Source organism: Stegodyphus dumicola, chromosome 5, assembly GCF_044657685.1.
Source record: "Stegodyphus dumicola isolate Sdum_Otavi_A_Nest chromosome 5, ASM4465768v1".
Taxonomy (NCBI): domain Eukaryota; kingdom Metazoa; phylum Arthropoda; class Arachnida; order Araneae; family Eresidae; genus Stegodyphus; species Stegodyphus dumicola.
In genome coordinates, this window is record NC_140772.1 from 53,429,813 (window position 1) to 53,444,799 (window position 14,987).

Sequence of the window (14,987 nt, forward strand, 5' to 3'; positions counted from 1 at the left end):
TTCAGTGAAGGCGGTTTCACGAACTTTTAAAGAGCTATGCGAAAAATAATATTTTAACTGCTCGAAATTGTTAAGATCGAAAATTTTGTTACTGGAAGATGACAGAAGTTGTGCAAGGGAAATGAAAAGCAAAAGAGCAGACAAATCAATATTTAAACATTTTCGTTGACCAAAAATAGTTGAAAGAAACACAATGTATTTTCCACCTTGAACTGAATTGAAAGGTCTGCTTAGTTCCACCCCCGTCGGGTATCAAATTAGGTCGTAAGCCCCCACTGAAAACTTTAGATAACTAATTATTAGGTTATTAGGTCACATATGCGATGCTGACCACCCTCCCGCGAGTCGAAGGAATAAACAATCTGAGAAGAGATTAAAGATGGGAGTATAAAATCTCGGAACTTGTCAAATGGCATCATTCGGTCTCCAGCTTCCTTTGAGTAAAGCCGAAGTTTGACTGAAGAGAGAGAATTATCTACACGATATATTATTGAAACATTTTGTTTGAAGTAATGGGCATAATTGAGTAGCTCTAACTGCAAATTTTGGATCCGTGTATATCGAAAGGTAAGATGATTTTCTCTTATTTTGCTCTGATTTTATACAGATTGAGATGTCAGTTTGTTACAGAAACAGGTAAGTGTTGTTTTCAGCTTGCAATTCATTGTATAACAAATGTGATTTATCTGTTCCATATTTCTCACAAAAGAAAACTCGGATCTTCGTGCTTTTTCGCCATTTGAATCTTACGGATAATAACCTAAAACATCTTTAAACATTTATTCAAAACTTTGGTAGGATAGTTTTTTTAACATCCAAATGAAGTATTCATTAGAAAGAAAGACAATTACTGCAGTTTCGGGGGATCTGCATCCCCAATATCGCATATTTTGACCTCAATAAATGACATATTCTTAATTTTTAGAGAGAGATTGCATATTTCATATGTAGAGTCCATGCATACACACTTGAAATAATCCTCCATTTTAAATATTCGCTTTGACTTAAAAACGTTTGGGTAAAGGGAAAAAAAATGGATTACTGCTCAAGTACTTTAAAAAAAAATATGAGCAAATGAACCTCAAGATTCAAGAGTTCTAATTATTCCACTCGTCTATGCAATACCATTTGTACGTTCTTTATGAATATATGTGCGTTTATATAAACTGCATTCTCAAAATTATAATTCCTTAAACAAAGGTTGCTACTTTTAATATTAAATTTACTTTACTGCTTTTAATATTAAAGTTATGTTTTGCTTTTTTTCTTTCTTATTATATGAAGGATTTGATAGATTCAAGAACCTTTCAACATAATCCCTGTATAAGATAATGCAGACAGTACAAAAGCTGTAAATAGACAGTACAACAGCTGTAAAAAGAAATAGGATTTCAGTACACATGTATATATATATATATATCCTTATTAGATTTTATTCATTACTAGTTTCTACATCTTCTTTCATATAAAGAAAGTTTGGTAAAATTTTATTTTGTCATTCAGTATCAATTTAAATTTAATTTAATGAATACGCATAAACTATTAGATTAAAATAAAATTTTAATTGAAAAACTGTTGTTGATTTTGCGGAGTAAATTAAAGTAAAAATTTTTGTCTAGTTACTAGAGCAGTTTTTTTTTCAATAAATTTAGAACTTCATATTCAAAACTGAAACTATATGAAAAAAAAATTAACCAAAATTAACATCTTTATTATAGTTAATGAATTTTAAGAATTTTTTCTTGAGTAGCATTGAATACGAAGAATTTTTTTTCTTGAGCAAGAATTAAATGTTAAAATTATTTTCTTCAGTAAAGAATGTATTTTTATAATTAAACTAAAGTAAATAATTTTAAACATTTGAATAGTGTTAGAGCAAAATTTATCATCTTGTGGGGTTTTATTTTAATTTTCTTAAGAGTTAATTTTATTTTTGAGGCAACTTTTCCTATACCTGCTATTTTCAACCCACGCTTTCTTGCCAGAATAAGATTTCACTTTCGCATATCATGCAAAATAGGATCAGTAAGTTACTATTTAAGCTGATGTCTGAGTTATTTCAGACAGATCTCCTGCTAAGCCAGTATACCGACGAAAGTACCAAAGTATTTCAGACAGAGAGTGTTTTGCCATTCAGCTACGTTGTTTCTCGCTATTTTACGGATGTGCGTATTAATTGCCGGTTAGTCTACGTCGGTGGTAGGACGAAGAGCCAACTACGCGTTTAAATATCTCTATGCAGCTTCGGCTGATTATTCAACTTAGGATAAGTTTTAATTTTATGTTTTTATTTTGAGTTGCCGCCGAAGTATTGGCAAGGCCCTGTAAGCACCAGGAATGTCTTTTATATGTATTGTTCTTGAGTTGAATAAAAGAGTCTTTTTATATAAGATCTTTTACAAAACTTATACAAAATTACAAAATACAAGATCTATGATATGAAATTTATAAATAATTATCAAGAAAAGCAAAGAATTGAAGAGAGAGAGAGAGAGAGAGAGAGAAAAAAAAAAAAAAAAAAGCAGGGTACAGAAATCAAGATTCAGCCGAAGAAAACTCAAATGGAGGTAATTTTGAACGAGTTTTTAATCTGTTGTTGTATGCTATAGCATTGAACTGTGAAATAAAAATTAGTTCGCTTTCTTTAAAATTAATACATAATATTTTTATCTCTTACGAGAGTCTGTTGTGGATGAATAATAACAATAACATATAGGAATTGCTTAGCCATTCAGTTTATTTCTAGAAAATGGTTCTTCACTTGTTTGACTAAGTCAGAGATCCCGAACCTTTTTGTCCCTAAGAACACATTCTATAATGTCTGTTGGATGACGGGCACTATTTACTTTTTAAAGGTGAATTTATAGTTGGATACAGTTAATAATACATGCACATATTAAAAAAAAAGAGAGAGAGAGAGAAAGAGATTGGCCGCTTTTCTTTATGCTGGTATTTCTATTTAATTAAAAATAAGAAAACTTTCACATAGAATTTTATTAAAAACTAAACTAAAACATTTTTATTGTGGTTGCGCAGCGGCGGGCACAGTTAAACGATCGGCGGGCGCCATGGTGCTCACGGGCATAGGGTTGGGAATCCCTGGACAACGTGTATGCTTCTTGTGATGTTTTAGAAAGTTTAAGAGTTTTCATCCACGTCCTTATCCTTTGTATCCTTTGTATTAATTTGGTTTAATCCAGAAGTCACTTCTATCAAATATACTTTCTTCAGGATTCATATCATCGAAAACTCTTCTAGATATCCACTTGGACTTCATCTAGAGATTTAGAAATTCAATTGTTTTTTAGCCAGTTTAAAGACGTTTCATCATTTTTCGTCAAAATACACAATTTCATTTCGATAAATTCGTTAACGATTTTCATAATAGTTTCACAATCATCGAAAACCTTTGGAGAGAGGGCATTTCGGAGACTAATTTATAAGCAATCAAAGTAAGTTAAATGATAAATTAATTTTCCTTTAAAACGATATTATATTATTTACTAATATTAGTGTAGCATATATCTTTAAAGCTGTGATTCTATACCCGTTTTGCCTTACGCATCCCTTTCACCATTGCTATAGGATCATTGTCCCCCTCCTTTTCAAAACTAAAGAACTGCATATACATTTATTCATATCTAGTTTATTTTTTAAAACTTTTTTTTTATAAATTAAGCAGCAAAAGTTATAGAAAATGCTGATACATACGAAAACCTGAATAAAAGCAGTTTTTTTTATATTCATAAACTGAACAGCTAAATATAATGCTGACCTCATTTTCCACTGAAACTATGCAATTCCATCCTTACTGACAGCACTTGCTTTAGCTTAAAGGGGCTCATACACCTTAAACCCCTTATGGTCTTCGAATATGTGACTGTTGCAAGAATTGGGATATTTTATTTATTTTTAAAGCAATTACTTCCACATTTTTACAGCTGACTACATAATATAGCTGCTTTAGAAACTAGTAACTAGATAGTTTGTGTTGCCAAAAATATTTTTGTAATTTAATCCGCTTTGTGACAAAATATTTCGTCATGTTTCCACCTTGCGCGCATGATATTTTAAAAATGGCTAATGGTACGTACTTGAAATTTCATGGAATTCTTTAGATAGGCACTATTTTCTAAGTGAACCAAAAATTTGATGAATATTTTAGTATTAAAAAAATTTATGCACGAAAACATTACAGATTTTTTTTAATAAAATACATTTTATAAACTCAACTCCAAATAAAATAAAAATTTAACACGACATTCTTAGAATTTTAGGTTCACAGTATTTTCTAACTGTTATAAAAACTATATATTAAATATGAAATTAATTTATGCAACAGAATGTTTTAAATTGTGCGCGCTATGTGGAAACTTGACGAAAAATGTTGTCACAAAGCGGATTAAATTATAAAAATATTTGTGGCAACACAAACTTTCTGATGACTATTTCAGAAAGCAGCTATATTATGTAGTCAGCTGTAAAAAGTTGGAAGTAATAGCTTTTAAAATAAATAAGTTATCCCGATTCTTGCAACAGTCACATATTCGAAGAACTTATGAATTTTAAGGTGTATGAGTCCCCTTAACAGCATCTGAGGATGATGATTTAAATATGAATAAGATTTAAAACGATGTTAAACTTTTAAATTTATGACGGAAACTCTAAAATTTTAATGAAAATATATATCTATAGGCATATTATTTTAACTGCATTATTTATATTTTAAGATTAATACCCTTCACGTAAAACTAAACGGTTATGACATTTTTTTGTCATTACTGAAGATGCTAAAATCCTTACAGGGCTTTTTTAAAAGCAGTCGTTATACCACGACTCTCACACCAGCATTAACGCTTTGCATTCAGTTGGGGTTTCCCAATTACCCATTATTTCCATATAATAATTTAACCATTTGAGTATTAATTTATTTAACTTCTTGGAATATATATGTCCGTTAGTAATCAAAGTGTTAACTGGTGGCTGAGACCCGATATTTAAATTACTTTAGTTGTTATTTTTTATTATTGGTCTTAGATCTTTTATTGATAAACTATTGTAAAATTTCTTAACAACTACGTATAATTTCCGTCCTACCATGCACTCAAATGAAGATTTTTTTTAAAAAAAACATTTTGTGTTTTATTAATTACTCCAAACAACAGAAAATCATAGCACGCGAATTGAGTAACCTACAACTATGTTACAGTCGAAGCTTACCTATTGCGATAATATTCAATCGTGGTAGGTGCTTCTTGTAAAATAAAACCTACCTCAACAAACACCGTTTTCTTGCACTTCTGCACTTCTCGTTTCTGCTAGTCTACACAGTAATGAACAATATCTCTTTTATAAGCAATAATTTCATTTTGGTGTAATACGTTTCCCATGCGTTATTTACATGAATATATACATCATAAAGTTTATTACGACTTAATTGCAATATAATTTATTTCGGAGCTTTCGTATTCTAGAGTTAAACTGATAATAATCAGCTTGAGGTAACAATACCAACAAAAGCAATTTTACTCATCCCTTCCTCTTAAATTTCACTCATTGTTTTATATTTTTCTTGAATATAATTACCAGATGCTGGCGATTTATTGTCCAACAAAAGGAAAAAAAAAACATTTTTAACGTCTTTTCTCACAGCCGCTTAAACTGTCGTAATGCACGGAGTAATGAGTGAGAATAGGTTTGAAGTTTTACATGCATTCTATATTTTGTATATTCCGTTTTACCTGAGGGCACCTCTGTTAGACACCAGGCGTTCCAGTCCTCCGTAACCTACCTACTTACCTACCTGAGGGCACAAGTGAAATATTTCTGTTGACTCTGATATTCTAAAATAAGTTATTAGTCAAGTAAAAACAAAGTTGGTGAAAGTATATTTCAAGGTCGATTTGCATTTCACTGGTGATCATGATTAGGAATCACACATACACACTTAAAATATCAGAGACAAATATGATTATGAATTTAACTGTGATACCATTTCTATAATGTCCAAAATTAACGAAACGGCAAGTTCTTAATTTAAAGACAAAAATTTTTCTTAAAAGAAGATAAAAATACAGGGTGATCCAAAGGTAAAAATAAAACTTCAACAATTCAAGAACTATAGATGTAGATTTTACAGATTTAGCACGATGTGAGTTTTACAGAAATACACAGAAAGACATAGAAATTTTTTTAAGAATGAAAGATGCCACCGACAAATATCACTATAGTGGCTTTGAAGAAATGGTATTTCGTACAAGAATATGTAAAGATTACTCAGGATCATCCTCAAAACGTAACCTTGCAATATCCAACGCGAACCAAGACAGTCTGAATTAGAAACAAGACAGCCTGAATTAGCAAATTGGGCTTTTCAAGCGACATAAATTAATGCAAATAGCATGTCAATTCTCCTACAGACTGACAAAACCTGATTTTCGCTTAAAGGAAGCTTAACAGCACACAACTGGATGAGAGAGAAATACACATAATCGTGGAAAATTTTCTTTAAAGGGATCGAGGGGTAAAGATGATAGACGATGGAAAACAAAGGAGTTGCAGGTGCATTGTATTTAAGCTTACAAAAAAAAAAAAAAAAAAAAAAAAATGTATCACCGACTTTCTAGCTTTCAAGCATAAAATCACACTTCAGCTCAAAGTAGCCTTTAATTAAAGACTCGCATCATAGGTTTAAAATAGTGACTATTATTAAAACACTATATATTATTCACAGAATAGAATTAGTTTCAACGAAAACAATCTTTATTATCACGAAAGTAACAATGACGCTGCTAGCGCTGTTACATTGCTCTAGAGGTTGAATATCTATTATTGTTGCCATTAAAAGCAAGTTCAAAATCTTCACTTTTTTCAATGCGGTGCTCAATAACTGAGGCCAGAAGGAAAGAGCTGCATTTTGCACCAAAAACAAGTCTGACATGTCGAAAAACTGAACATTTTCTCTTCAATGTTTTCCCACCATAAAAATCGCAGGAAGTCTCTATCCTCTTTTCAAATACTTATTTGTAGAAAGGCTTTTTTAATGTCCGCTATGACTCCATATCGCCGCTTTCTGAATCGCAGTAGGACGTCTGGAATAAGTTTGATTAAATTAGGACCGCACTGCAAGCATTGGTTCAGAGAAGGTTGGTTTGTCAACCTCGCTGAAGCATCAAACACTGGACGAATAGGTGTGGTACTGCTGCTTGACTTCAGGACAAGGCGATGAGGTAAGTAATTATCATAAGAGTTCACTTCAGAAGTGGGCATATTTTCTATGATACCTTCATCAATCCAACTTAAAAATACATTTTCATATTGTTGATACAAATCCTTTGCTAAAAGTTTCGAAGTGGTCTACTCGACCCTCTTTTTAGCTAAACTAAAATTATCAGGTAAAGGTATCATCAGGCCAAGGTAAGCAAACTTCATACCGACCATCATTATTTACCGTAACGGTTTCTAAAAAATGCTCTTTGGTCTGAAGCTCAACCCCATGTTTAGATTTCTTTTCTACAGGATCATTGATTCCTATTAAATCGAATCTCTGTAGACTTGAAACTTCAGCTTCATTTACAAACATTAATGTTACCGCCATTGCTAAGTTTTCATTAGAAGTTTCCTCTACTGGTACCTTACCCATTAATGTCCATCCTAAACTAGTTTCTACAGCAACGAGACCCAAGACGACAAAATTTTCCTAGTTCCGGTTAACAACCTTCCCGTTATGTCGGCTCCGACGAGAATATGAACGGTTTCGCAATTAACTGCAACATAGATTAAAATTACGTCATTTTCTTCTAGCTCTCTAATCCAAGGGCCTTTACACACAGGTTGAATATTGTCACAAATTGTAGCTTGATCTAGGACTTCGAAATTGCAGGTAAACTTTTCAATCTTATTTTATAGGAATTATGCTTAAACTTCATTTGTTAAAACACTCCCGAAAAGAGGACGTTCTATACTCTCTTGACGAATTGCAAATAGTTCATTTCTTCTGCTTCATTCTTTAAACTATATGATTTATGCGAAGCTGAATCTAAAAGTAATCTTATAGTCTTTCGTGTACTATAGTCTTTCGTGTACCAGCAGAAATAAAGCAGAAAACTCTAGGGATATATCTTCTGAAATTGAACAAGTTAACTTCACCCTCTATAGGTTTTTCTTGTATGGCTTTGATCAAATCCAGCCAAAGCTAAGCATATTCTTTCCTCTCCCTCTACTTCTAATCTCAAAAACTGCATTAAATTGTTTAATCGATCCTTCGCATACGTTTTAGAGTCTAAAGAATTACTACGATTCCATGCTTTTAAAAAATCTGCTGGAAAACAAGACTCAACCATTGGATATAAAATAGAGGCACATTTATCAGTTGTCACAATCTAACGTTTCCAAAACACGTAAATAAGATTCAAGTTTATCGTACAAAGAAGTTAATGAAAACTTTTCCTTAGTTTGAACAGTTACGATTAATTTCATTAATTCTCTAATGTATACTTCGACTAAAATATCTTCTCTACTAAAATGGGATTTTAAACTTTTCCTAATTAGCACCGATAGGCGGAAAACTCTCGACAACTTCTCTAGCGCGGGAACCCGACACGGTAGTTTGAATTAAGTACTGGAATTTACCCTCAGGGGCAATATCATCATCTTTATGAATTTGCTTAAACTGACTCCAGAAAGGAAGCCAATCTTTAATATCATCCCCAAATTGTATAAATTCTAATCTAGGCAAAGTAAACTTTCGTTTCGAACTGTTTACATCAGAAATAGAAATAGATGGAAATGACTCACTTTAATTCTGTGCTTTCAATCTTGCCAATTCCAGTTCATAATTCATTAATGTTTTTTGAAGTTTTTGATCCTTTCACAGTTTTTGAAGATCATAATCCAGATTATCCTTTTCAATTTGTCTTTGCTCTAACAATTTTCGATCCACAATAGCAGTTGCTAGTAAATCTTCAACAAATTCAGGATCCTTTCTGTATTCTGCATTGCTTAAAATAAACTTTTTTTAAACCTGCTATTGTAACGGTTGGTGGTAAACTTTCACCGATCTCTTCCACTACTTGTTTCAAAACTTCTTTTTAAAATTTTTGTATTACTTGAAGCATCTTTAAATACGAAAAAAATCCGGAAACGGACGCTACAAATATTAAAGCATACAAGAAAAAGCATCACAGACTTTTCTAGCTTTCAAGTATAAAATCACATTTCAGCACGAAGTAGCCTTTAATTAAAGATTTGTATCATAGGTTTAAAATAGTGACTATCATTAAAACACTATAACTACGGCGATTATTCCCAGAATAGAATCAGTTTCAACGAAAACAATTTTTTATCACGAAAGAAACAATGACGCTGCTAGCGCTGTTACATTGTTCTAGAACTTGAATATCTATTATTGTTGCCATACACAAATTACTAAACTATACTAACAAAATCTGAGTGAAGTTTGCTCACGAGCCAGGAAATTTAAAATACAAAATAATAAACATTAACCTAAGTAATGTATTATTAACACATTGCGCCCTTCACTATAGGCTCTTTTTTTTCGTTAAGGAAGTCCACCATGATACATTTCAATACGTTTTCGCCACATTCGAGCATTATGCAGCGCTATTAAGAAGGCAGCATCATTCTCTCTTTAACACTCTCTTGCCTAGCATTTATTGCGATCGTCATTTGATGATAAACGAGTTCTCAATTGCTCTTTCCGTTACAAATGCTACTAACGTTTCCACACCTTACACCTTCTGACTTTTATAGCGTGGCTATTTGATGTTATAAATGTATAGAGAGCGGCTGTCATTACTGGTCACGCGAAAAGAAATTATTCGTCACCATGTGACAGAATTTACAGCTGAGTCATCTTCGATGCTTCTAATGATATCGTTACATGTCTGACGATCATTTTCATGAATGGGGGCCGTGACATTGAACTTCTGTACTCTCAGCGAGTACTCTTGCGTTACGAGCGGTGTTGCGCCATTGTAGGAACTTTTACACAGCAGAAGCATTATCTGTGGGTGAAAAATGAGATTATTCTAGTTCCCCCCAAAAAAATCATGATTACAAAAATCTCATGTTTTTCTGCGTATTTCTGTGAAAATCGTATAATGCTTCTGTCTATGCTTTTCAAATTATTCAATTTTTACTTTTTCTGTTTGGAATCATCAGCTACTTTTACCAGGTACATCCCACGGAATTCACGGAAAAATGCATGCGTTTTCACATAAATAATACTTGACGTAAAATACTCAAGGGGAAAAAAATCGAAAATCCATCTCCAAAGTCAGCAAAACTCAGAAATTGTTTAGAATTTGACTGAAAAAAGATTTTTAGAATTTGCTTAAAAAGGCCATCTGGATAACTCTGTTACTTGCACTGTTTATTTTACAGAAAATCAAAAAGTTTGGACTCCAGACCTACCTATATTCCGACTAAAACTGATAATGCGTGAAAACTAAAATAGCTGATTTATTTCTACTTTTCAAGTACGTTTTTGTGGTGAGTATTGCTTTAATAATCACTACTACCACTACTACTACTCGCCGCTGAGGCAGGCTCTCGACCAGAGCACACGGGAGTTTCACCTACTCATCAGATTTGAACTACTTCCAGTCAAAACCCAGCCAAGGGCTAGTATGAGAGTACGGACAGCATTGTGTTTTTAAAAGGAAAAAATAACATGAGAAAACAAAGCTCTTGAAGAAGGTACAGTTTTCAGAGAAGAGACTCTTACTGAGTTGTTCTACTCATAAACAGAGTAATTCCGGAAAACATAACAATAGTGAAACAACATGAGCATACAAGGCTCTTGGAGAGAGTACATGTTTCCCGTGAAGAATACATAAGGTGAAGGCACGCTATTGTAGACAATATGTATCTAGATAACAATGCAGTTAAATGTAAAAACAATAATGTTAACACTCATTTATAAATCATATGTTCAAAACATTTAAAGCCTACATTTCACGTCAGTGTTCAATTACATTTTAAGGCATATGTTACAATCGTTTTATCCTACAAGTATCCATCAAGAATTGCTATAAAATCCTCGGCTGCAAAAAGAATAAGACCTATGATGTGCAATGCAAAAATGCACTATTGTAGACAAAAGCACAGTTCAATTCCAAATATACCTCTGGGTTACACAAAGTGCATAATAAAGTTAAGAATGAAATGTTACCAATAATGAAATAACATGAGCATACAGGGCTCTGGAACAGAGTACATGTTTTCAATATCGAGACATCATTATGGTGTTGTTATACAATAAATCAGAGTATAGTTTTACGAAAAGTGAAGGCACACTAATGTAGACAATGAAAAACTAGACAAAAATGCAATTTAATGTGAAAATAATGATGATAACATTCATTTACAAGACATACATTAATGACATGTTGAAGTCATTTAAAGACTACGTATCAATTCAAAGTGTATATTTACATTTTTAGGCATATATTACAATCGTTAATCCTTACAGGTATATATTTAAAGTTGCTGTACAAAATGGATATAACAGTACTACGTTTACTAAAATTACAAAATAATTACAAAACAATTAAAAAATTGCTGGGGTGCAAAATGGATAAGAGCTATGAAGTGCAATCAAGAACTGCATGAAGCTATCTTACAATTGGATAGATGTGGAGTTAATGCCCGACTGCGTAACAGTCATATGGGCTGTTGTGCAGTAGCTCATGATACGTTCAAGTTTTCTCAATGCTAATCTATTATCTAAAACGCTAGCTGTCCATACCTGCCAGTGCTCATGAGAAGGCTAGCGTAAGTGAATGCTCGCGGTATTCCTACATTCAAATGCAAATTAGTCTGGATCACCTTCATCACAGCACTCACAGTTGTTAGAATTACTGAGTTTAAAGCGATGCAAGTACGATGGAAAGGGCCCATGCCCAATGAGGAACTGTGTGAGATAAGAGGAGTTACTCCTTATTTCTATACTGGCTTTTGTGAAGTGCCGATGCAGCCTTCTTCTCGTGTTTGCTAAATCCCAGTGTGCTTGCCATTTAGACATTAATTGTTTCCTCATCATTCTTTTCAGGAAAGAAACGGGAAGTGCCATTGTCTGCTCACAATTTGACACATTATTAGCTGCCTCGTTTGCTAACATATCAGCGCGTTCATTGCCCTGGATTCCTGTGTGAGCAGGCACCCAGGAGAAGATCGGTCTTGGACCCAGGTGTTTTTCAGAAGCATTCTCTGTAACTCTGAACTAAAGGATTTCTATTGCGAGTTCCTGTTATTGCTGCGAGACTTGAAGTTCAATCACTATATATGATGGTGCTATATTTAGATTGTTGGAGAGCATAGCGAATGGCTGCTTGCAGAGTAGTCAGTTCTGCACAGAATTTTGTGCTCATAGGCTTTTATTCAAACTATGAGTTATATTACTCTTAACCATAACACAGTAGCTGCTTCCCGTACCGAGTTTCGTTTTCGAACCGTCTGTGTACATGGTCATATCATACTCTTCGTGCAGTGTAGATTGCTCAAAATTCGCCGGATGGCACCAATCTATTGTATTGGGCTTTTCGTAGTCTGTATGTATGTAAATTTTATCCTATAGCGTAGATGATGTGTTCATCCGAATGACGTGTGTTACAGCCGCCTGTCTTTCAACTATCATGTCTATTGGTAGTATACCGGCTAGGACCTGTAGTGGTGCAGTCGATGTGCTCCTATAAGCTCTACAAATCATTAAGAGCTGCTGTTGCTGCATAGATAGGAGACTGCGCTTCATTTGTTCCGTAAGGTTCGCGCCCCATACAGATGAGCCATAAAGTACGACTTTCTCCGTAACTGTCTTGTACTAAATTTTAAGAAGTTTTGTAGGCACTCCCCATCTGAGTGAGGCTGTGCGCTTCATTTCATTTGTGAGAGTGCTCACCCTCGTTTTCAGGTCTTTGACATGTGACATCCAAGACAACCTATTATTTACTATAGTCAGCGCGAGGTATTTCAGTTGCTGGATAACTTTTATTCGTAATTATTTTGGACGCAAAAGTCCAATCACTATTGCCTGTGTTTTATTAACTGAAACTGTAAGTTTGTGCTCCTTGATCCATTCGCCAAAGATATTAGACAGGCTTGTGCTCTTTTAGTAACATTATTTCTGCCTGCAATGACAAGTAGGAAATCATCTGCGTAAGCAATGAGCCTGGTCTGTTCAAGGTCATTAAAGCAGTCAAACACTGAGTTGGCCACAAGGTTCCACAAAATAGGACTAAGACAGGATCCTTGAGGGAAGCTCTGTGTAATGGTCTTTGTGACTACATCTTTGTTTATAGTAATTTGTACCCTCCTATCTTGAAGGTAGCTGTGGATAATGTCAGTTAACGTACAGGACATCTTATAGACACAAAATGTGGATCACATCTGGCCACCAGAGTGTGTCAAAAGCATCCTTCATGTCAAGGACTATGATTATACTATGCATATAATGTCTTCTGTAATTGACTAAAGTTATTATAAGATCCTGGAGAGCATGCTCAGTTGACTTGCCGGGGCTAAAGCCATATTGCTGTTTGTGTATGACTCTATTGAGGCTAGATAATATTTAAGTCTAGTCAGAATCACTCTCTCGAAGACGTTAGACTTGACAACAGGAAGTTGGGACATACGGATCTTTTCCATTTTTTCAGAAACAAGGCCACTTCTGCAGTTTTACTACCTGTTTCATAAGATGTAATAATTTTTGTATAATGTTTTTAACTCAGTAATGTTTTAGTACTTATTTAAGAACGTATTAGCATTTATTCAAGAATGTGCTGTGTATTTGTATTATGTAATTGCTTCACATATTTGAATCTATATTTTATATTTGTATTATGTATTAATAAGTATGCATTTATTATGCACGATGGGTAAGAGATTCGGCTTCCTAAGAAACACACTGCTTTAATATCTTCAAGGACCTTAAACTGCTCAGTTGGTAACCAATTCTGTATGGATTATGTAATACTCTGGGGCGGAAGCCAACTCACCGGATTTCAGGATCCCAGTTCTAGTACCTTTCGGAAAATTTTAAGTTTCCAGCAGGTTTCCACCAGGGCTTTTATGAGCGCGGAGAATTTTTTGTGCAGGACATTGATAATGATGTTGTCCACACCATCTGGACCTGGAGCTTTCTATGGAGCCAGGGCATTAATGATGCTTATTAACTCTGATTCAGTCGGGGAACATTCGGTGCCAAATATATTACTCCAGGCCTTCACCTCAAATTGAGACCTGTCTTCTCTCTGTCTCTCAGAGTAATCTTTGGCAAACTCATCTTAAAAGTGGAATTAAGTACATGCTGTACTACTTCTGTTGTGGAACTTTTTGTGGGCTTGAGATCCATTGTGAGTGCGGTAGGACAGAAACCTTGATCAGTTGCAATTTTGAGGGCAGGACCAAACTGCTTAGAAGTATTTGTACAGTATTTGCGCCATGATGCATGCTTGGCACTAAGAATACTGCGCTTAAAAAGTGCAAAGGTTTTCGTGTAATGCTGCTTTCTTATATCACGCAGCTACTGCTCAGTCGTAGCCTCGGCTCGTCCCAGTGCTCGGACTCTGCTACGCTGTGTGGTCAGGTCTGTAGTCCACCAATGGGTGCTTGTAGCAGTGCGTATAATTTTTAGTCTGTAAGCAGTTCCACATGCTGTGGTAATTACTTCAATTACTTTATTGTAAGCGTCATTCAAAGATTCACGAACAGCGCAGTTCTGGAGCAGACATACAAGATGAGAAACTTGTGGTCCAAGTTCTTTAATTAATTTAGTATGCCCTCCGTACGCGGCCTTGTATCTGCGTTTGATGAAGTACTCAAGTGAGGTGCCCAGTCTGAATCTAATGAGTCTGTGGTCACTGAGGGTGGTGGTATCAGTAACAGTCCAATCTTGAATGTAGCGGCTAGTGTGAGGATCAGTGTCAGGTCTGGCGAACCTTGCGCACGGGTTGTCCAGAAGGTTGCTG

General features: G+C 34.4%; 1 protein-coding gene across 2 annotated transcripts in view; it reads left to right on the forward strand.

Moving 5' to 3' along the window:
* The first annotated feature begins 426 nt into the window (after window positions 1–426).
* The window catches only part of LOC118187404 (uncharacterized), a 47,253-nt gene continuing 32,692 nt past the window's right edge, over window positions 427–14,987 (forward strand). The window contains exon 1 of one of the 2 annotated variants that reach the window (XM_035357620.2): window positions 427–567. The gene's annotated coding sequence lies outside the window, so the exon portion shown is untranslated. The remainder of the gene's footprint in view (window positions 568–14,987) is intronic. The other variant, XM_035357621.2, reaches the window with a different exon arrangement.